The 21365-nt window shown below is 44.5% G+C and overlaps 1 protein-coding gene across 4 annotated transcripts in view; it reads right to left on the reverse strand.

Annotated features, from left to right (window-relative positions):
- Positions 1 to 21365, reverse strand: part of lclat1 (lysocardiolipin acyltransferase 1) — a 44882-nt gene that overhangs the window by 19006 nt on the left and 4511 nt on the right. Inside the window, exon 1 of one of the 4 annotated variants that reach the window (XM_017720991.2) lies at positions 13536 to 13939. The exons of the other annotated variants lie outside the window; for them this stretch is intronic. The gene's annotated coding sequence lies outside the window, so the exon portion shown is untranslated. Of the gene's footprint in view, positions 1 to 13535; positions 13940 to 21365 lie in introns of those variants that run through there. 4 annotated transcript variants of the gene reach the window in all.

Genomic DNA, 21365 nt, shown 5'->3' on the forward strand with positions numbered 1-21365 from the left:
CTTCAGTGCGGTTTAGCCATGTCCTCATCCAGACAGCCCTTGCTGGAGCTGTCCATGCATAATGCATAAATGTCATATCGCATTTTTGCCCAGTGATGAAATATATTTTTGTTTAAAACGTAAAAAGTCAATTCTAACATTCGTTCAGTCAAAGTCCTGTTGCCAAATTAAGCCATTTTATTAAGTCTTATAGATTAAAAACACACAAAAGCTGCATTTGACACCGGAGACTTTGTTTTCTGTGGTTAGATTATTACTTTGGTGCCAAGTTGATATAAAACTTGTGCCAAACGTACCAAAAAATGCAACAGTGGCAGCAAAGAGTTAATTTGCTTTCACAATCCTGTCTAGTAAGTAAACCCATCACCAGAAAAACACGGCAACCAGCCCTGTGGCAGCTGCCGCACCGCGACCGCCAGCATGCTTCAAACGGAAAACATTTCGAGGCAAAAAACAAGTCTTTTCAAGCCAGAAACACATGGGAGGTTGTGTTTAAGGTGTGGTGAATTCTGAGAGCCTTAAAAATCTACCCAGCGCGCTCAGGGACCTCCACCGTTGGCATGTTTAATCTGTGTTTCTTTCCCTGGAGTTCTCTGGTTTAGAGCGGCTACTGAGTGACGAGTTGTTGTGGGTTTTAAAGAGATATAGTTTAGAAACAAATGATTATGCTTAAAGGCATTGCTGCTGTATTGAATTTGTCTAAGGACTGGATCAAGACCACGCGTCCTTCAAAGCCACCACCCTCGGTAAGCTTCTTTTCAGATCAGGCCCTGGCTCCATCAGTCTCACCCGTTTCATTCAGTGCATTTTCTTGCTGTAATGTTGTAAACAAACAAGATACCGTTCTTAACAGCAGCTCGCCCCACTGCATGGCTGACTAGCACCAACAAATTACATCGAGCAAGTAGCCAAATTTCCACAGATTAACAGTTCCTTTTGACCCTTGATCATTTCAGACCTCCACCGTCCACAAATGTAAAACTGAACGTAGTAACACTGCAAAATACACTCACTGGCCACTTTATTAGGTGCTAGTAAAAGGTTGGACCCCCTTTTGCCTTCAGAACTGTCTTAATTCTTCATGGCACACTTTCAAACAAGGTGTTGGAAACGTTCCTCAGAGATGTTGGTTGGTTATTTGAGTTCCTGCTGCCTTTCTATCATCTGGAACCAGTCTGCCCATTCTCCTCTGACCTCTCACATCAACAAGGCATTTTCGTCCACACAACTGACCGCTCACTGGATATTTCCTCTTTCTCGGATCGTTCTCTGTAAACCCTAGAGATGGTTGTGTGTGAAAATCCCAGTAGATCAGCAGTTTCTGAAATACTCAGACCAGCCCGTCTGGCACCAACAACCACGCCACGTTCAAAGCCCCTTAAATCCCCTTTCTTCCCCGTTCTGATGCTCGGTCTGCACTTCAGCAAGTTGTCTTGACCACCTCTACAGGCCTAAATGCAGTGAGTTGCGGCCGTTTGATTGGCTGATTAGCTATTTGTGTTAACAAGCAACTGAACCTAATAAAGTGTCCGGTGAGTAAGTTCAACTGAACATCAACACGGTGTGCCGAGTTAGCCAGTTCACTAACTACAGCTTGCTAAAACTGAATAGTCCACTCCACTGACAACCGTGTCATTCAGCACTTCGGCTCAACTCGACTCTGACTGTTCACGCAACTTTATATCCTCTTCCTGTAACCGTCAACTCAACTTAAAAGCTCTCTGGAGAATTTTATAACTGCATTTCATAAAAATCTGAAGGAGTGGCAGCAATAAATATACACTACTCTCAAAAAGTTTGACTTTCGGGTGAAATTTCTGGATGAACCTAAAATGCCCTCAATCCTTTACAGGTGAACTTAATCTGACCTTCTCTAAACTTTTGAATGTCCAGCTGTTCAATGTTTCAGTACTTTTTGCACAACTTGCTCTAACAAGGAGCTTAACAGCAAGGTGGTGGTGGTGTTACAGTGTGGGCAGGTGTGTCTTGTCAATACAGAACTGCCCCACCCTTTGTGAATGGTACAGTGATCAGCCCAAACTACTGAATAACATCATTAATCCAGTCACTGGGCCTCTGCATGAACAACACAGGCCTCACTTCATCTTCATGGACGACGATGCTCCAGCTCATCGAGGTCGCATCATTAGGGAACGGCTGCTGGAGACTGGGGTACCTCAAATGGAGTGGCCTGCACTTTCTCCAGACCTGAATCCCATAGGAAGCCTATTGGATCAGCTGAGTCGCCATGTAGAGTCTCGTAACTCTGTACCCCAGAACCTCGGTGACCTGCAAAGCACCACATTTACAATGCAGAGGACTTGCTGAATCAATAACGATATGCAAACTGATGCCACGATGTCAGGATCAAAATCATGGAAAACATTTGTAAAAATGACCACCCTGGAGAGCTCCTTCCTAAAGCTCTGTTTTCAGCAACCTTAAACACTGTTTTGGGTGGATGGGAGGACATACAAAGAAAAAATGCCTTTCAATAAGTCGATATACGCACTGATGGGGTCTCGGACACTTGGCATGACGCTAACTGGTTGGGTATAGGCTTCTATTACTTGTTAGCTACATAGATCACCCTCGTAGCTCAGGTGCAAAACTACCCCTTTAATCAGAGTGAAGTCGGTCCACATTTCGGATCTGTTCCAGCACCTAACAGACCTGACCAGACAATGACCAAAACATCTTAGTATGTTTTTGGTCTTTATGGTCACCGCACAGCACTGCAGCCCTGCCCAGCCCTTCTCTTTCTCCATGACTCAGCACTCGGACCAAAGGTGAGGTGAGGCTGTTATGAAATAATTCATTTTTTCCCCTCTCAGCAATGGAAAATGTAAAATAAAAGAAGGGAGGGTTGTGATGACTCCGCAGTCGAAACGCATGCAATTACATCCAGTTTAGATGCGCTCCCACGCTCGGGACAGCAGGTCACAACACGTCCACACATGGACCTTTGAGGCCTCTGGACAGTGGGAAGTGGCGTGTCAGCGGAACGAGTGTTTTTGTTAGGTCTGAATGAGGTCGGGGGAAAAGAAAACAATACTTTCCATTATTATAACTGCATGTGAAGTGGAAACTAGGGGGCTGATTCACAGTTCAACCAGTGTTAAGACCCTGGCAGACCTGAATGCTGTGGTGTCATCGTTCCTAAGATGCACGTCTGCTCTTCATCCAGTATGACTACACTTACTTCTATGACTGCTCAATCTTCTGAGTACTATTTAATTAGCCATCCTAACCTTTGGTTTCTCTTCAATGGCAAGTTCTTCTTTTATAGTGCAATGAAACAACTAGCACCATCATAGTTTTATAGTAGCAATTTGCTGATTATTATCAGAGACAATGGGCTAAACAATGGGCATGTCCTTTTTGAAATACTCATATCTTAGCAGGAAAAGATCAAATAAGACGCTCTGTCTCCACTGCTTACTGTAACACTGCATTCACGTTAATGAAGTTTCTACAGCAGTTAGTTGTGGCCACGCAAGCCGATTGGTTGAGAAGCGTTCTAACGGTGCTGTTATTTCACCATAACATCGCAGGTTTCGCACAAACACTATCACTCCATTGAGACGCTGTTGCTAAGCAACGACTTTGACAGCTGTAGGAGACGCTCGACCCATTTGAACGTGTTTACTTTGCCACAAACAGAAAACGGACACTGTTAAGATCCCATCTGACCGACAGCCGGTTTGGTCCGACTCTGAAGATGAGACGACAGTAAATTCCCCAACCGTCAGATGGTCTGTGTGGAGCTGGAGAACGAACTCCCGGCCGTACATTGAGTGGGTGGGGCTCGTTACTCTGACGTAGCAACAAGCTGCTGGTTAAGGAGCTATAATTTGGAGGAAGGAACTGAACATTAAAACATATTAAACGCCGCGTTCACGGCCAGTTTATTCATTTACTTTAACTGTTGTATTTTTTTTAGTTATAAAATGATAAATATTATACTTCATGGTTTCTCAAAAGGTATCTACAGTTGAACTCCAGAGCGCCTCTGCTAGAATGATGGAAAATATGCAAAGCATCTGGATGTGGATTTGAAACCCGTGTCTGGCAGTCTGGACTTTCTCCAGCAGGGGGAGTTCTCAGGACACAAGTTGCTTGAGTTCATTCCTTTAGAGAAGGAACAGCCATAAACCTCAGCAAAACCTAACAAGTGCACAAATGGGTTTTTCTTTCAACGACAAGAGGTTAAAAATACTTGATTACCAAACGATATCGAGTTATTCAGTACTAATTACGCAATCTCCATTAAAAGAACTGCACTAAACCAGTTAAATGTCAAACAAGTTTCTAAGAACAAATACGCAGCGCAGCGGACGACGTTCGCGTTTGACCGTTTATCTGCTGCTCAAACTTTAAGTGTGTCAGCCATTAACAATAGCCAAGTGATTTTAACACTTCACTGCAGTTTTATTTTGCTTTTTCTTGGCCATAATTTTCAGTCTTTTTACTTTTTTGGACAAAGTGCCACGCTCATCCATTTTCAGTAACTATAAATGAAGTGCAGCCCCAACTCACCACATTCACTAGATCTTGCAGCCCAATGTAAGACAAAGCCAGACTGAAATACCCACCACAGCCCAACTCCCAGTCATGCAGAACAGACATTCCTCACACTTAACCTACTTTTTCCCCTTTCGGTTAATTAAAACCTGAATTTTCAGGGAACAGGCTGACAATTACAGCCCTGAGGCCTTTGGGAACAAGAGCTCCTCTGCAGCGCTGCAGAGATGAGACGTGTCAGACGGTGTGTCAGAGGTCCCGAGAGCTGACCCATCCCTCGAAGAATGCGCTCTTGGTCCACTCTGCAGTCTGCTGAGCAACAATGGAAAAACCAGCAGACTTTGACCCCTGTTACCATCCATCCAAATCTACATCCACACACACACACCGAGTTAATTACTGTCTGTGCTGATGAGGGCAGGCCGTGGGCGGGGTGGAAACTCGGCTTTGATTACTTTTTCCACTGCACTTCATGAGAACAATATCTGAAAGAGAGAATGAGAACAGGCGCTCGGCCAGGACACGCACACACCATGTCTGCACTACAGACGTTTAGCGACTGGAGCAGCAGATCATACACAAAAGCTGGGCCATGCTGAGTCACACAGCCGGCTTTCAGAAGATTTGACTCAGTTAAAGTACAAGGGACTAAAGAAATCGGAGATTGCACATTATTTTCTCTTAAACTCGTTTAGAATAACCATCTAAAAGTACCAAGAACTGATCTACTATCACTGATTTAGATCATGCAAACCATAACAGGGCACTGGTATTCCCACAGGTGAGCATAAATAAACTTATGGCCTATTTAAGTTCAGTATGGTCTATAAACACCGATCAGGCAGAACATCATGACCACCTCCTTGGTCAGTTTATCAGCTCCACTTACTGTATAGCTGCACTTTGTAGTTCTACAGTTACAGACTGTAGTCCATCTGTTTCTCTGATAACTTGTTAGCCCCCATTTACCCTGTTCTTAGGTGGTCAGGACCCCCAAAGACCCTCACAGGGCAGGTACTATTTGGGCGGTGGATCATTCTTAGCACCGCAGTAACACTGACGTGCTGGTGCAAGTTGATCAGACACAGCAGTGCTGCTGGAGTTCCTCCCCACCAAACCTGTCAAACCATGTCTTTATGGAGCTCAAGCTGTGCACAAGGTCTCCGTCATGCTGGAACAGGAAAGGCTCTTCCATACACGGCTGCCACAAAGCTGGAAGTATATAATGGTCTAAAATGTCTTTGTACGCTGCAGCATTAACATCACCCTTCACTTGAACTAAGGGGCCCAAATCCTTGAAAACCAGCCCCGTCTCATTATCCCTCCTCTACCAAACTTTACTGTTGGCTCTACGTGCATGTAATAGCCTTCTTCTGGCATCTGCCAAACCCAGATTCACCCTTCAAACTGCTAGATAGTGAAGCACGAGGCTCCAGAGAACACGTTCCCACTGCTCCAGAATCCAGTGGTCACATGGTTTGCACCAATATACTAAACTGTTATTATATCTTTTTTTTTTTTTTTTAACAAAGACTGAGCTTCCAGTCATGCATGTGTGCTCCCGAGTCTGCTTTAGATTTAGGGTCCGTCTCAAAATGAACAGCAGAAACTGTTGCTGCTGCTATTATTTTTAATATTGTTGTTGTTGCTGCTGCTACTACTACTAAAGTCTACATCACCCCACTCACCCAACCCAGTTTGACCATTTCCTAGTTATTTTCCACTCATTACCTGAATAAAAGGATTCTGTTATTAGCACAGGCCAAGCGAGCCAAACATAATTAAAAAACTATTTTAATTCTAATATAATACTTAACTAGCTAATCACAACCTATCGTTATCACACAGCCTAGTTTCCTTCGCTTTATGTCAAATCCATTCATCAGTGTTTTTTTTTTTTTTTAGGCTAGATTTGTTACAGAATCAAATCAGATTGGTTATTTTTCTCTCATATTTTCTCTCATATCTCTTATACCCGACCCAGATACTGGATAAAATGCATTAAAAATCAAGTTGCCAGTTGTACTTCAGCCTCAATAAACATCTCATCCTTTTAAAACACTAACAGAAATGCTTTCTGGCCTCAACGTTCAACATTTTGCAACATTCTGAACGTCTTACTGGGTTCAAAATACCTGAAGATGGATGGATAATAAACATCAAGTTCAATGAAGTCTAAATGTATTTGATTTAAAAGCAAGTCTAGATTAGAGAGTGTGGAGTCAACATCAGAGTGCTTCATTTGGCTAATGGAGCTGTAAGCTGTGGTCTGTAGGGGGATTTGCTCTGGGAGGAGGGACCAGAGAGAGATTTGGTGAACTCTAGTTACCAAACGAGGGGGGCCGACGTAATTCTTGGGCCTGGTTTCTGAAAAGTGTTATATCACAACACGTCATGCGGCTGTTAGATCACGGCACTTGGCTTTTCCCTTTATGATTTTTACCCAATTTGGTCGTGACTGATTCAGGTCTCCCTCATTCACACGATGCCACCAGGCTTGCAGGGTTAAGCTGAGCATCCCGGACAACTGAAGTCCCACTGCAAATTTTCCACCTGCTGCTAAGGCCACGTCACTGGACAGCTCAACGCACCAAGGTGCCCTGTGATTTTTAGTTTTTCATACCCAAAGGTTGGGTCACTCAAACTGTTCTCACTTCAGGCCAAGTGTGGTTACTATGACAAACATCATAATCACCACATCAGTTTTTATGAGGTTTGTGGACAACTTGCCAAGCCAGGCATACACCATGCGTTTTTAGTCCATTATTAAATCCCGACTGAATTTCATGATCCTGCCGAGTTTCCGCTTCATCGGCGGTCATTTGCCGTGCAGTGGAGAGGGGAAATGATGCCTGATTAACTGCCCAGCTCCGAGTGAGCAGTTGGACGGATTTCTGACATGTCCGAAATTTTGGTCGTCTCCCATTATGAGCAGCCTCACGAGCCCAGTTCTCAAAAGTTGCACCCAGAGCCTCACACAGTCACAGCTCCTACAGAGACGGCACCAACGTCCGTATAGGACAACTTCGCTCCGTTTGACTGAGTAGAATTGCGAGGTATAAATAAATAGTGATTTACTGTCTTTGCAGAGCTGCCTGTAGACCCCCTGCGCTTCAGCTTCAGCTTCTCCAGCTTGTTGTAGTGGTTTGTCAATAAATGAATCTGGCTTTTACACCAAACCAGTGCACTGTTTACCCAGTATGGAACTGTGCACACATGACAACCTCAGAAGGCCATTTATTTGACATGTGATGCACTTTATTGGCACAGGAGCAACTATTTTAATATTCGGTGCACTATGTAGGAAACAGGGAGCCGTTTGAGATCCAGCCAATGTTCTTGCATGAGACTTGGAGGCACAGCGTGTTGATTTGAATGAAACGGCTTTATTGTAGACAGAGTGTCTGCAGTGGCCGTGTGTCACGTGCAGCGTGCGCAGCCATGTCATGTCAGTCGGGCCGAGTGTTTTTGTACAGCGCGAGGACATAAATCACAGGCTTTGTCAGCACATCATGAGGGCCTCGCTTAAGGGAGAAAACGCACCTGCCACCATCCAACCGACTACTTGCTACTACTGGAGTTTATGCATTTACTGTACGTGTGGTTGCACCAAACCTCTTATGGTATCCATGATACACATAGGAAAGTGCACTGTGACATAATTAAATCACGATAACCGTAACATGCTGCCCACCCCTACCACCCTACCAACCACTACTGGGAAAAAAAAAAAAAAAGACTCCATACATGAAGTTATGAAGGCAATCTAAGACACTTTCAGTATTAATGACAAGCACCATCATGCTATCTGCACACTTGAGCCAGCGCTGATTCCTCACACACAGCAGTGGCTCATTCCACCGCAGCGCCACTCCTATCCAAAGACAGGGGAGTGTGCAGCAATCGCAATTCACTTGTTTTCTTCCAGTAAATCAAATGACCAGAGACGAGAGAATGGGAATTATTGTCTTCTTCCTTCATGCTTGGTACATGCATCCAATCAGACCGGCTCTCCTCCATCCCAACGGGAAACCGTACAGAACGTAGACGTCAGAGCAGCTGTAATTGCTGTAAATTTATATGTCGTCATTTGGGTTATCAAAATATCAAGTAGCCAAGTCATTTTTTCCATTTAGTTAATCAGTTTAGTGACATCTCATATCTGCATGCACTTTCGCCTAAAGACCAAACTCATTAATATATATTAGAAGTAATGAGTAATAAGCACTGATGAAGAAGCAGATCTGACACATGTAAAAAGGCCCCACACACACACACACACACACACAAACACACACACACACACACAACGAAACTGCATATAGAATGTAAAGTATGTACATTACGCAATCTGTGATTGCAGCCCTCTCATTTAAAACAGCTGTTAAATGGTTTAAATTGCTGTAGCCTCTTCCTGCAGCCCCCCTATAGCAGCCATTCTGCCAGAGCAACAGAATTAGCTTGGATATTTTTATTAATGTAATCAAATTAAACTGACCCTGTTATCAAATGGTGACTGTTTAGCTGCTAGCGAGCAACGATGGGTGAAAGCTGAGGGGCCTGTCTGCAGCCGTGCCAAGATAAAATGGGCAAGCTGCCGGTTTCTACAGATCAAATTGAGAACATGTAACGGTGCAACCTCCAAAAGAAGAGGCACCGGGATTTACGCACGGCCAAATTGGCGCTATGGGCGTGGGTGTGGATACGAGGAGGCGAGACTCCAAGTTCAAGTGCACACGTACTTATTTTATTACACTCAAAACAAAAGAAAAACTGAATTAAACAGAAATAAAACGAAAGATAAACTTGAGACTTTGCTGCAAGGCTAATCCTCATCACAGGTTATTCCCAAACTGTTACAAGCAGCTAACAGCCTCGTACCGGGATTAAACCTCTCCTCCCACAGGTAGCTGAGAAGCCCCTGTTGAAAGAACATCGAGCGTTCTTATTGTCGAAGCCCCGCCCCGACTAAACTAATAATTTGCTTTAAGGGACGATGTCCCAGGGCTCTAATCTACATACACACACAAACATATATACACACCCATCTATACAGCTACTGACTAGTCGTGACTACTATATACATATTACCGGTAAGTATTCCTTAGTTAACTAATTCATTCCTTTGCAGGTTTTTCCCTTTAGAACACTGAGGCCCCTTTCCTTCCCTGAAGGTGGATCCGCCCAACAGGGACAAGAAGCCTCGGTCCACTTTACCTCCCATTTGCCCTCATCCCCTTCTACACAGGACATCAAGGTAGGTACATACAATATTCCTATTAATTTCAGTGATGGGCATACACTGCACCATCACAGAACAGCTGACACAATAACAAAGTGTTTAAAGACGCATGAGCACCGATTAACGTTGACTTGCTTTCTCACTTATGAAGAAGAAAATCCGGTTTTTAAAGAATGCTATCACAACGTACTCCAGTAAATGTGACTGAAGAAAACAAATGCACAGTTTAACAGTAGTTTCACGCTCCCAACTCTGCAGGAGCAGTTTGGGGAGTTTGGCCCCTTCCTGTTCCAACATGACCGCATACCAGTGCACAAAGCAGGTCCATAAAGACACGGATGAGCCAGTTTGGTGTGGAAGAACTTGACTGGCCTGCACAGAGTCCTGACCTCAACCCCATAGAACACCTTTGGGATGAATTAGAGCGGAGACTGTGAGCCAGGCCTTCTCGTCCAACATCAGTGTCTGACCTCACAAGTGTGCTTCTGGAAGAATTCCCATAAACACACTCCTAAAAATTGTGGAAAGCCTTCCCAGAAGCGCTGAAGCTGTTATAGCTGCAACGGGTGGGCCGACATCACATTAAACCCTACAGACTAAGAATGGGATGTCACTCAAATGCATATGCATGTTAAGGCAGACGAGCGAATACCTTTGGCAATTTAGTGCATATGGAAAATGTTCATGTTCAGGTTCTACATTTACATGACGAGTAATAAATACATTGTGATGGAGTTTGTTGTCCACTCATTCAACTATAACAAAACACACTGTTTTTGATCTGGAAAAATCTTCAGGGTCAAATTTGAGTTAATAAAACTAATGATTAATCATTACTGAATTACAAAAACAAATGCTACACACAAAAATGCCTGGAAGCAGCAATGAATGGTTTTACATAATTGACAGCCCTAACATGAAAATAACACATAAGGCTCAAACTGCATATTGCACATATTTCATAAGTGATGGACCTTTGCACTCCTGTGTCTGCAAATATGAGCAATTCATCATCAAAGTTTCAAAGCAAGTTCAATGTACATTAGACTGATGTAACAGCTGCATGGGGCGTTTTTACTACATCATGACCAGCAAACACGCGTCCTCATTCTCATAAAGAAAAACCTTGTCTAACAGAAGCAGCCAGAACTCAGCAGACGTGGCCAGGCCAACTGTACCGTCTTCGCACTTCATCGGTTCTGGCCAGACTCCTTAGGGCCCCAAAATGAAGTCCAGCATGTATAACATGATATTCTTAAATGTAATACAAAAGGTGCGGTCTCAGAGAAACTCACCCGGTCAGAAGCGTTCACAGTGGTAGTGATGGGAACCAGAGGGTTGAACAGTTCAACACTCAGAGTTATCACATGAAGTGGTTATGAATACATTGCCTGGTGCCTGAAACGGCTGTGGCTAAAACATTTTTAAATATATTTATGGCAGAGAATACCATTAAAAACCCTGAAGACGTTTTGAACCACTTATCGTTTTGAATAGTACATAAAACGGTACATAAAATGCATTATAGCTAGTGAGACTATCACCACCACAGTAAAAAATCCAGATTGGCAAGTTTCCCTATAATGCACCATTTCATATCTAACCACTCTAAATGACTTCGTGCATAATCCAGTTGTTGAGATGTAAACATTCTTTTCATCAGAGCAGTTCCCTTCAATACTTTATGTACCATGGCATTACAAAGTGCTTTAAGACAGGCTAAAAGGGAAGGTTACAGCCCAGTTCGGGATGTAGCTCCCCTGCCCCTTGCCATGGAAGTGACCGTAATCAATTACGGCATTATCTTGTGGGCTCAAAGCTACTGTAGAAGCTAAGCAGCTTATAACCAGCTCACCGCTACGTTAACGCAATGTAGTAATGATCAAAGCTGTGTCACTCGTGACGGCCGCTTCCCCATTTATATATTTAATTACCAACTCGATGATGGTAATATCCAGATGCTCCAAGCCGCACTAATGCTAAACGACCATGACTACTTAAACCAGTTTAAGAGGGCGAGCAAAGTTTCTTTTACTCGGATCACAACAGCAGGTTATCAAAAAGAGATGTGTTAAGAATACAACAATGTGAAATTATTTGGTTAAGATATAAACTAATATATTTGGTATGAAATCATTCATTTGTAGAAAAACTTGCCGACTCAGATTTCCTTAAAGTGGTCATGATGGGAACCAGCGGGCCTTACAGTGGTCATTATAGGAACCAGGGGGCCTTACAGTGGTCATGATGGGAACCAGGGGGCCTTACAGTGGTCATGATGGGAACCAGGGGGCCTTACAGTGGTCATGATGGGAACCAGGGGGCCTTACAGTGGTCATGATGGGAACCAGGGGGCCTTACAGTGGTCATGACAGGAACCAGGGGGCCTTACAACTGGTCATGACAGGAACCAGGGGGCCTTACAATTGTTCATGACATGAACCACTATCCAAAACCACCAGTGAACCTACCTGTGTCTTCTGAGATGTCTATGTAAAGCTTATGAGAGGGGAGGAAGAGAAAAACAAAACAAACAAAAAAAAAGGTTCAAAGGCACTATTTTGCCTTTCAATGCCCTGCACGTATTCCTCCACCACGAATGGATTAAAACACATCGATTAAAATACATTTAGACTATAATTTTCTCAAATAACTACTGTGACACCACGTCTCAGACTCAACCCTCAGTCTTGGCTTTTCATTACCATTTCAAGTAATAACGTTTGTCAGGAAGGTTTTAAGGGTGGGCGTCCAATTCCCATCACCGTCTCTGCGAACAGTTCTGACTCCAAAGCATTTCACACAAAACCGCTCTGAACGACTTTGTTTGACATGGGAACCATTGAACTGTACTGAAATTTTGGAAACTCGGTGGAGTTCCCCTTTGATGCCTTCGCAGGCTCCAAGACTTGTACTGGCAACGACCTAGATTTATAGCTAACCTATATAAAGTAATGACCAACCATCAGTAAAAGGAGGAGGAGGCGTCGGCTAACGATCGTCCTCACCAGCTCGACAAGTTAATGTCGCTACAGACGAGTCTGACAGCAAAGCTAACTTAGCTTAGCTCAGCTCATAACCACTGTCAGTTGACGTTACTGAGGCTAGCTGGCTAAAGCTTCAGCACCTACTTCTGGCGCTACAACTTAGCAACTTAGCTCTGCGCTCCTAATATCTTCTACTACAAGACAATAAACGTTAGTTTGGCTCGTTTCTACTGCAAATGCTGCCTAGTTGGCTGACGATAGCTTCTAATAGACGGGACCCGTCGCTTTAGGCAAGTTCTACGGTAACAACTTAGCTAGTTAGCTAACTTAGTTAGCTTAGCTTAGCTAGCGTAGCTTGTCCGCTTGCTTCGTAGATTAATCGATAGATAGATGGATAGATAGACAGATAAATAGATAGATATAGATATACTTTATTGATCCCGAAGGAAACTTACAACAACATTAAAAGTGAAGTTGGCTTCTTCTCCCGCTTCTTATTCGAGTTTACTAGTTCCGCCTTAAATGGCGCAGCAGGCGCCTTAATGTAGTTAGTTAACATCGGTTAACTGCTGCACCATTTAAGGTGGAACGGGAAAATTCGAACAAGAAGCCGACTCCAGGCAAAACGTAACGTGATCCGGTTCAGCCAGGTTTACTAACCCTACAACAGCTTATCTGGCTCGTTTCTAACGCACCTTAGCCCGTCGTCCAGCTTCTAACACGGGCTTCTGCTGGTGCTACAGCATCGGGATAAGGTTACAACAAACCGGTGAGTCACCTACCCAGCTAGGCAGCCAGTCAGCCACCGCAGCTAAGCGGCATCCAGTGGTTACGGTTGATAACAACCGAATCAACGCATTTTCCGCAGGCGCGTTCTTGCTGTTTGCTTCGGCCCGCAAATATGAACGAAGGTTAGCGCACATTCAGGACGTCCAGGCGTGTCGGGAGCGAGGGGGCAGGCCGGGAAGATGCGGGCACACGGATGTTTGGCGTGCGGTGGGCGCCATGCTGCTGCTGTCTGTGTTTAAACTCCGATAACCTCTCAACTCTGCTGGAAACCCGGGCCGAGTCCGTCGGCAGAGGCCGCCGTTCGGTCTGTCGAGTGGGGCAGGCTGCGTTTCTCAGACCGCGATGTTAATGAACTTTAGGTTAAACGAATCATGCTGATGCATTGACGTCATTCTCTCAATGCTCGTCTAGCTTAAAGGGAAACGCAACAGACTTTGCAAACATTTCCGCGTAAATAAACGGCTGAGATGCAAACAAAGCCATTCACGGCTCCGAATCGTCAGGACTGGTCACAGTGGTGGTGATGGGAACCAGACGTCCGCCTCTGACAGCTCCCTCACAGCCAGACACAGTGGTTTCAGTTCATGACAGAGGGATACATCCAGGGTAACATGTAAGGCAACATAGCCCCCCCACCACCCCACCTCTCAGAAAACGTACTCTTTCAGAGTTATGGTTAATTTACCATCATCAGCGTTACGTATAAAAGCTGAGGAGACACGTGTAGGTTTGTTGGTGGTTTGGGTAGTTAATAAACTGGCTATAGCTGTGTTGTAGACATAGCGACACCTGGTTACTCTCACCACCACTGTAAAGAAATCCGAGGCTCTGCAATGAAACATTTCAGGGACTGGGTTCGATTCCCCGGCCGGGTGACCGGGGTCCTCTCTGTGTGGAGTTTGCATGTTCTCCCTGTGTCTGCGTGGGTTTCCTCCGGGTTCTCCGGTTTCCTCCCACAGTCCAAAGACACGCAGTCAGGCCAATTGGACATGCTAAATTACCCCTGGGTGTGAGTGACTGTCTGTGTCTGTCTGTCTGCCCTGCGATGGACTGGCGACCTGTCCAGGGTGTATCCTGCCTTCCGCACGAAGACTGCTGGAATAGGCTCCCGCGACCCTGACGGAGAAGCGGCTTGGACAATGGATGGATGGAGGGATGGAATTAGTCAAAGTTTTTAAAATTCCCCTTTAAAAGGGACAAAGTGGAACATTTTGCCACTGCCCCATCGGTTATGCGTTATCAGGTATCAGTGAGGATGCCTACTCGCGTCCTCGCAGGCTGCAGTAGTCTGCAAGATTTTAAGGATTAAGAACTAGGAAAACAACCTTCTGGTGTTGTATCTTTAAGGTAGAGGGAGGGTTTGTGTGAAAAACTACAGTCACTTTTGGGGGCCTGGGGGGGATGGGGGATGGGGGGGGGGGGGGGGGGGCAGGGGTACTAGCAGAGAGCCTGTTTTGCAAAGTTTTTTCTCCCACAGTCCTTCACACACAGCTCAAAACAGTCTATCTATCTATCTATCTATCTGCTTACCTGTCTGTCTAAGACAGCGGCTGTTTGTAAATGATGTAGAAAAATAAAAAGGGAGATATGTTTTTCTATTGAAAGCGATAAAATGTGTGTAAATGTGTTTGTATTCCAGCGTTGGAAGAGCCCTCCTGCCCCGACTGTGGCCTTAGCTTTGAGACATGGCTAGTGTCTATACTAGCAACCAGGATTCCTCTATCTGACTGGGAGGGATACCATGTTTCCGTAATGCATGCTGGGTACTGTAGTGAGGGAAAACTGATGGACAGAAGAGACACAAAATTGTGAGTTGTGTCAGGATGATGGATGTAACGCTGAGCTACCGTATATTACAGAACGTGGTAAGTGACATATTAAACGCTAGTTTTAGGCTGGAGTGCCCCTTTAGTAACCCCGTCCTGAAGGATGTTGCTTTGCTGAGACTTTCAAGCAATGCAGGAAGGGTTAGAGGAGGCTATTAAATAACCGCTGCAGACACTGAGAAAATATTTTCTCGCTCTTGTTGGAGAGCGCTGCTCTCCCTCTTGTCCGAACTGAGGACTGGGAGTGGAAGTTGTGTAACTGGGACCTCCATGAGTTATCATAGCGCTCCATTTAAGGGCAATGGAAAAATGGACAGCTCAACAAATAAACCCTTTTAATAGGGGCCAATCCTGCCATCACATTATCTCAGCACCAAAGGATGTGTGTGTGTGTGTGTGTGTGTGTGTGTGTGTGTGTGTGTGGCCCCTCTCTTAGTCAATCTCAAGACTTTCCATGACCTGGTCGCTGTGGCATGTGCTTTATCTGAAGGGATTGAGTTTATCTGTAAACTACTCAAGGGTCAGTGTGTCACTGAAGAGGTCAAACCGAAGATCCGCAGATCTCCGCCGATGCCAACTCGCTGTCTCATTTTTCTTCCTGAAGCCTAAGCCAAGGTTAAATACACCAAACCTGTCCACTGTGATAAAAATGGCCAGTGTTACTCTCTTAGGTTACCATACATGGTGTAACAGCGAGTGAATGGGTGAAGTTGTCTAACATATTTTGACTGTTTAGTTGCAGTTGACAGTAATAGTTTGATGAATAATTCAACCTGCATGCACAACAGCCAGGAGCCATAAAACGTAGTTGGGATGGACGAAATGGCAGGGTTTTTCATTATTTCTGGTTTTTGTTATATCGCAATATGCGATTCTGATCATGTCATGGATAATGTCATGAACATTCCCGATGCTCCACCTCCTGGTTTCCAAACCTGATGATTTCCAGACTAATGTAACTAGCAAGATTGTTAAAACATCCATCCATTTTCTAAGCCACTTGTCCCTCTGGGTCGCGGGAGCCTATCCCAGTGGTCATCGGGCGGGAGGCAGGATACACCCTGGACAGGTCGCCAGTCCATCGCAGGACAGACAGACAGACAGACAGACACTCACACCCAGGGGCAATTTAGCATGTCCAATCAGCCTGGCTGCATGTCTTTGGACTGTGGGCACGGGGAGAACATGCAAACTCCACACAGAGAGGACCCTGATTACCTGGCCGGGGAATCGAACCCAGGCCCTTCTCGCTGTGAGGCGACAGCGCTACCCACCACGCCACCGTGCCCTAAAAGAAAGAGCACAGAGGAGATGATTCTGCTACTTTAAGCTTAACAGGCTTATAACTTTGTCTTTCTGTCACTTGCTTAGCTAAAAGCAAAAGCAAAAAATCTGCTACCTGTTACCAGAACAGCTCTACACACCATATTTGACAGTTTGTTAGATAAATGTGGAAAATAAATTTGACACTTTCATCATTTTAAATACAACTATCCTTTATCTGTTTTAGCTAATGGCTAACTAAACAGACTAAACACCTCAAACAAGTTAGCGACGTTAGCAAGGGCTGCATGTTTCCAGAAGCCACATCGTTGTCATCTTATTTTCATAGGATAGTATGATAAGATCAGGCTTACTCATGATGATGCAGTGAACTCTGCACTATGGTTATACTTGAAAAAGGCAGAAAAAAAAATACAGAAAATTACATATAAGCCTCAAGCCTAAATACACACACACACACACACACTCACACACACACAGATCAGGCATAACATTATGATGACCTCCTTGTTTCTATGCCCATTGTCCATTTTATCAGCTCTATAGGTGCACTTTCTCCCTGTTTTTCAGTGGTCAGGACCCCCCTGGACCCTCACAGAGCAGGTACTGTTTGGGTGGCGGATCATTCTCAGTACTGCAGTTACACTGACGTGGTGGTGGTGTGTTAGTGTGTGTTGTGCTTGTGTGAGTGGATCAGACACAGCAGTGCCGCTGGAGTTTTTAAACACTTCAGTGTCGCTGCTGGACCGAGAAGAGTCCACCCAACCACAAATGCAGCAGACGAGCATCGTCTGACTTTGCATCTGCAAGGTAAACTGACAAGGTAGGAGTGTCTCAGAGAGTGGCCACTGTGTTTAAAAACTATAGCAGCAGTGCTGTGTCTGATCCACTCCACCAGCACAACACACACTAACACACCACCACCACCCAGTACTACCTGCTCTGTGAAGGTTCATGGGGGTATCTATATTAAGTATTATCACTCTGTGTTCACTCTTTGGCTTTATTACAGCTTCCATCCTGCTGGGAGACTCGCTTTCAGTCTGCAGTCACACCTCCGAAGTTCAGTCTTAGAAGTTGGTTGCATTTTCAACAATCAAAGGAATCCCGAACGCATTCAGTGATGTTGAGGTGTGGACTCTGGGGTGGTCAGTCCGTTGCTCTGAGAGCACCAGCAGTTTCTTTATTTGATTTCTTCTTTTTTGTCTCATTTTCTCAGTAAGGGCTTCTTGAAAGCTTTTTTCAGACCTGTAGTGCTACTTTGTCCTCTCAGAGTGGGAGAATGAACAGAAACACAGAAACAGTATTGGTGATCTACCAGGGCTTTGCATGGCTTTTCTGAGTCTCATTTTCTCTAGGTAATATTTAATTTTAGCTGCTGTTAACTGCATTAGGTTATATCTCCTGCCCTCCTCCTGAAAAATCAATGGCTTGTACGTAACAGTCATTTGGACTGGAAATGAAATAACTAAGGGTGGTCGCCAGCTCTCAGCTATTTCTGTCTGCCTCTCAGATTCTTGCACAGCTATGTTGACAAGCAGCAAATTAATTTCCCACGGATCAGCCACTCTTTTGTCTTTTCATCTCTGCCATTTCCTCTTGGCATATCAGCTCATCCTCGTGTTTTGCCACCGTTAGCAGAGCAGTGAAATACATGCTGAGACCCAAAGCAAGGCAGCCACACACACATTCACATTGAGGACTAAGCAGAGCCATTCATTTTGCAGTGCCGTGACCTGCCCACAAATAAAGAATGGACAATGACCAGAGCTAATACGTGACAGAGAGCACACTTCATAGTTTAGAGGAGCGTTAGAGGATGCTGCTGGTACTCTACCATTCAAAGGTCTGGAGTCACATTTTCTGCAGCTTCAGAAATGAAATAGAAATTAATAGGAAGCTATTAATTAAATAAGTTAGATGAGTTCAGAAAGGTGGAGACCATCTTATTGTTCTCTAAAAAAATCTCCAAACTTGTGTAGGTCTTCAGCAAGAGGGCTGATGGAGCCTTGGATTTCGGTACCAGCTAGGAGTATCTGCTGTCTGGAACACGTCCTCCAGCATTTAACTGATGACACTGCACGGTAGCTGGATAGTAGTAATGCTAGTAACGCTTTATGTGATTCAGTGGCAAACAGTTACTATTAAAGCTGAGCCTTCAACTCAGCCCATGTATATCAAAAAATAACTATGACAATGCTCATTTTTACTACCTCTCCATACAAGCTTCATGCACTATATTTCCAAAAGTGTTCACTCACCCATGCAAATCATTGAATTCAGGTGTTCCAGTCACTTCCATGGCCACAGGTATATAAAGCCGAGCCCCTCGGCCTGCAGACTGCTTCTACAGACATTAGTGAAAGAATGGGTCGCTCTCAGGAGCTCAGTGCATTCCAGCGTGGTGCCGTGATCGGACACCACCTGTGCAGCAAGTCCAGTTTTGAAATTTGAAATTTCTCTGAACTTTGTGGGAGCAGTTTGGGGAGTTTGGCCCCTTCCTGTTCCAACATGACTGTGCACCAGTGCACAAAGCAGGTCCATAAAGACACGGATGAGCCAGTTTGGTGTGGAAGAACTTGACTGGCCTGCACAGAGTCCTGACCTCAACCCGATAGAACACCTTTGGGATGAATTAGAGCGGAGACTGTGAGCCAGGCCTTCTCGTCCAACATCAGTGTCTGACCTCACAAATACGCTTCTGGAAGAACGGTCAAAAATTCCCATAAACACACTCCTAAAAATTGTGGAAAGCCTTCCCAGAAGCGCTGAAGCTGTTATAGCTGCAAAGGGTGGGCCAATATCATATTAAACCCCATGAATTAAGAATGGGATGTTGCTCAAGTTCATACGCGTGTGAAGGCAGACGAGCGAATACTTTTGGAAATATAGTCTTTGAAAAAATGTTGGCTATATCACTGCTGTCAGGACAAAACGTTCCATCTCCATTTTTGTCTATTTTAATTTTTTGACATAATTTAAGCAATGCAACTTACTTCCATTAAAAGTTAAGCATGTTTTTTCCTTCTCCTGTAAAGTTACCTTTTTGGAGACATAAGGTTTTGTTCCAACAGCAGAAATATCCCATATATACATGAGAAGCCTGCAACATTCATTAAAATATTTCATCATGTATGTTACAGTTTTACAGCAAAGCTGTCAAGACTCAAGGTTTACTCATGAGACTCACAGTGGGTGGTTTCAGTTTTTATCAAATGAAACCTCCGTATTTCTATTAGGGTTGAATGGACAGCTGCATTACAGTGACCCTGTCAGTAAAGAGTCCTGCCATAGAGCTGCTGCTGTTTTCCATTTCTTACAACTGCCTGAAACCTGGTTAGACTATGGCTTGTTTTCACAGTCACTGACCTCTGTATCTAGAACTTCCTATTATGATGTTCTCCCAAAATTGGTCCCACCCGTTGTAAATCGGATCATCTTGCTGTAAGTCTATAATTATGTTGGTCGTTCTAAATTGTAAGGCCTTCAGTTCAACTCCTGAAGTCCTAACCAGTGGGAGAACTGCTTTATAAAGATGTTGCTTCAAGGGTTTCTTTAGTAAGGACAATGGTTCTATATAGAACCATGAACACTCAAAGAACCCTTTTCCGTGATTAAGGTGTTGCTCAGATTCATGGAGAATGGTTAAGTGATACTTTTTCAATCCCACAAACAGGGAAATTCCACCTCTGCATTTAACCCAGCCATGAAGTGAAACACCACATACACACTAGTGAGCATACACACACTAGGGGGCAGTGAGCACACTTGCCCGGAGCGGTGGGCATCTCTATCCACAGCACCCGGGGAGCAATTGGGGGTTAGGTGTCTTGCTCAAGGACACCTCAGTCATGGACTGTCAGCACTGGGGATCAAACCGGCATCCTTCCAGTCACAGGGCCAGTTCCCTAACCTCCAGCCCACGACGGCCCACAACTGCCACCAATTTGGGCCTCCAGCCAAGACTGCCTACAATAGATTGCAGATCTATGAAAAGGGTTCTAAACAACAGCAAAAATGGTTCTTCTGTTGTTATGATGTCAGGCTTGGTAGAATAGAAGATGCCTTTGTGATGCTCTGTAGAACCCTTTTCAAGTAGGTTCTATATAGAACAATCTACAGCACATTCTTCTTCAGAATGAAGAAGATGATGATGCAAAGAACCCTTGAAAAACATCATTTTTAAGCATGTGCCCAGGCTGTGTCTACCTAGATATCACAGGGAAGAGAATCCTGATGGGATGTTTTTCTGATTTTCCTTTTGGAATAAATGAAATAAAAATATTAATAAAAAAAACTTGCATTCACAAAAATGATTAGGTCTTCTCTAAAGGGCCCAGAAGGCCCTGTGGATTCCCCACTGGTGTGATTAAGGGCACGCTATTCCCGTTTAGGGACGTGTGTCAGTGAAAGACCCCTCGACTATTGATGCAAGTTAAAGTGCCCTTGTTCATGACTCTGTGTGCAAGCGAGAGACTCCACGTGATACTTAATGTGTTCGTGTGACCCTGTAGAGTCCTGTGTGTGTGGTGACTGACAAGAAGGAGGAAGACCTTAGGGGAGTAAGTAAGGAATTCTACAGAGAATGTTTTCTTTTGGCCTTTGGACATTGTCTCGGGCTTGGGTTTATTTTAAAAGGAAGCTATTGATAGCACTTTAACGAGGCTTTATTGGAAAGAATCCGGGCCAGATTGTTGCACCCCCCCCTCCCCC

Source organism: Pygocentrus nattereri, chromosome 5 (genome assembly GCF_015220715.1).
Source record: "Pygocentrus nattereri isolate fPygNat1 chromosome 5, fPygNat1.pri, whole genome shotgun sequence".
Classification (NCBI taxonomy): Eukaryota; Metazoa; Chordata; class Actinopteri; order Characiformes; family Serrasalmidae; genus Pygocentrus; species Pygocentrus nattereri.